Raw genomic sequence first — 2,983 nt, 5'->3', positions numbered from 1 at the left:
CTGGCCACCACCACTACCACCCCTACCTGCGTGTGATCTTGCTGAGTGGCCCCCTGGTGTGTCCGGTAACTTCAGGCCCTGTAAATAATAAACATTTTTTCATCAGTTTTCTGATGGCTATAGCTGAAGGGTGTCTGCAATCCTTACAAGAACCACAAGGGTCAGTCCAGTTGTAACACTGTCAATAAAGAGGAGAAGTCTGTGGGAAGCTAACCCTGCCAGGGTGAGTTCCCCCAGGCATTTCTAGCTGATAGCATTACTATCCATAAGCTGAGACTTGCACAAAATAGTGTTGCCTTGTGCCGCAACTTTACAACATAGCCATCATTAGGAGATAAGACATTTTCAGTTCCACTATAATCTTATGGGACCATCATGGTCCTTTGTTGACTGAAACTGTTATGCAGTGCATAATTGTATTACTATTATTATTAACTTTAACAGTTATTTCTTTTACTCACAATGGAAAAGTCAAGTGCTAAAAATGTTGTAATGACAAGTATTATGGAAAAAAACTAACAGTATGATGTTTTGCAGTTTCCACGGTAAGTTAGCAAGGTTATTAGAACATGTTTCTTCTCCATGAGCTACTATGGTGAGTTCTTTTAACATTTAATGCTGAACTAGAAAAATTCAAAAGTATACAGTTTTTTTTTGAAGCGTGCAAATTCTTTATATTTCCAGCTGTTGCGACAATACTTTTTGAGTTACCTCTAGCGACGAAACCAGAACCAGCTATTAAGCAGCCAGAATGCTACAGTAATTGAATTAATGACCATGTTTCTTTTAGCACGTTCTTTGTTCTCCTCTTCTAGAAGTTGTAGACGTCGATTTAATTTGGTTAGCTGTCGTCTTAATGAAATTGCATCTATAACAGTCATAGCATCTGTACTTCCTTCTATTGCATCTGTATTGGAAATGTCATACCTAACTTTCTCAAGATGAGGATGGGAAGTGGAGGCGTCAGACCCATCATGCAACCCAGGTCTTTGGCAATGTATTTCGCTTAGTCTTCTTACAGCGTAACCCGGTGCAGAAATTGATACTTGGAACCTTGAACTTTTATTTCTTGGGGCAAAATCTGACCTGTGCCACATGGAGTCAGTTCTGACCAGCTGTTGGTTTTGGTGAAGAGCATTTTCATTCTTAGAGCGCTCTCTTTTTAGCCTGCCGACAGCAGTGATTTCTTCATTTTGAGGGGTGGGAGGAAATCTTCCTAAATCCAGACTATCTCGTGGTCTTTCACTCAGAACAAAGAAAGGAGGTGATGTTTTTAGTGCCAGAGGTCAGGATCTGCTGGTCTTGAAAATGGAATGTCTTCATTATGCCCTCTTAAGGCAGTCCTCTCTGGAACCTGCATAGTCACAGTAGCATTTGGAACTCCTCCTTGGAATTCTTGTTCCAGGTCAGCGTTTGGTGGCACTACCTTTAATTTTTAAGGGACCCTCACTGGCTAACCCCTTCCGTGTATTGCATTTCATATTGAAAGCGAACAATTTTCACCCTATCCGGTAGCAGTGGTGGGAGTGGAAAAGCTGTCCCATTCCCTCTTCCTATTGGTGTGTTACTGGTTTTTCTTTTACTCATTTTTAATATAGTAAATACAAGTCTACAAGAACTATTAAAATACTGTTATCCTGTAGTTCAGTTTACTTTTCACAACAATTCGCCTACAGATCTGAACTTTTTGGAGGTGTACATAACAAGAAACTGCTTTTCCAGAAATGTGTACCACAACTGCTTGCTATTGAACACTTTCTGCTTCTGTGCTTCATATGAACTATTTTAATTTGAGTCAATATGCATGTGGCTGGATTTAGAGCAGCTTTTGGCCTCTCGGGCTGCTGGAGGGACCCTTTGCGAGGACCCATGCATAGGAGGTAGCTGGGCAAAGGGGCAGCTGTGGGAGATGGGGGTTGGAGGGTGGGGGGGAGGGCACTTGTAGGGGGAGATGCTAGAGCAGCGGGGGTGGGTCCTTTCCAGGACCCTAGTTGAGGCAGATCATGACCTAGAGTGGGCAGACCAAGACAGTTCTCCATGGAAAATAGTATGGGTTAAGCCATTACTAGGTCCTACATGGTATAAAAGTACTTTATCTTATATTAAAAGCAAAACAATAGGTTACATTTCTTGAAATAATATTTAACAGTTTCCCCCACTGATAGGGGTTATTAGTATTTTCTGAGTTCATAATAATTGGCTCTCTTTTATTTTAAAAACTATTCTAGAAGACCTGAAGATGGCAGTGGAATAGGCAGATGCACAAACTCCCAGCTCACAGCACCGAACTGGATTACAAACTAATTTAGGAACAATCAGTGTGAAAAACCAACTCTGGACTACAAGAACAGCTCTCAAAAACCAAGAAGCAAAAAAAAAGAAGCCACAACAAACCTGGTAGGGAGCACCGGAATCTCCCCTGCTTACAGGAGCAGGGGTGGGGGGTGAGGCTGAGAGCCCAGAAAGCTCTCACTCCAAGGAAAAGAGCAGAAAATACTGCTCACAGCCACATGCCTGGTGACCAGGGAATGAGGTGTGTTGAAAGGGCCAGCTTGTCTTCCAAAAAGAAAGAGGAGAGAGAGAGAGACAGATGGTGAGGGGCAGAAGAATGAAAGGGATGACCTGAGAAGCTGAGTCATCCAGTGCTGGAGGTGGCCATAACTAGGGGAGGGGCTGAACCTTTGACAAAACAAAAGACTAAAGTGCTTCTGGGTCACAGATCTCCAGACATCTCTCCAGCTCCAATTAGCACAACAAGACACAGATGAAAACAAGAAGTGGGGAAGAGGGTTAGTAACTCAGGTCTCCATGGAGATCTGAGTTACACCTCCCACTACTGAAGCTGAGAAAACACCCTGCCCCCAGAGAGATAAACTGGCAGAAGAGGCCTTCAGAGTTTCAGGTTACATCCACCACATTCCTGGATACAGTTGAAAATAAGCCCCCTGCTGAGATCAATAAACAAGACTATCACCTGTTAAGA

At 42.9% G+C, this 2,983-nt stretch overlaps 1 pseudogene; it reads right to left on the bottom strand.

The window, feature by feature from the left end:
* Positions 1-713: 713 nt before the first annotated feature.
* LOC136320079 (mitochondrial fission factor pseudogene) lies at positions 714-1,587 on the bottom strand (annotated as a pseudogene).
* Positions 1,588-2,983: the final 1,396 nt, after the last annotated feature.

The sequence above is a fragment of the Saccopteryx bilineata genome, chromosome 1 (genome assembly GCF_036850765.1).
Source record: "Saccopteryx bilineata isolate mSacBil1 chromosome 1, mSacBil1_pri_phased_curated, whole genome shotgun sequence".
In the NCBI taxonomy this organism is placed as follows: domain Eukaryota; kingdom Metazoa; phylum Chordata; class Mammalia; order Chiroptera; family Emballonuridae; genus Saccopteryx; species Saccopteryx bilineata.
This window is presented reverse-complemented; position numbering and strand designations above follow the sequence as displayed.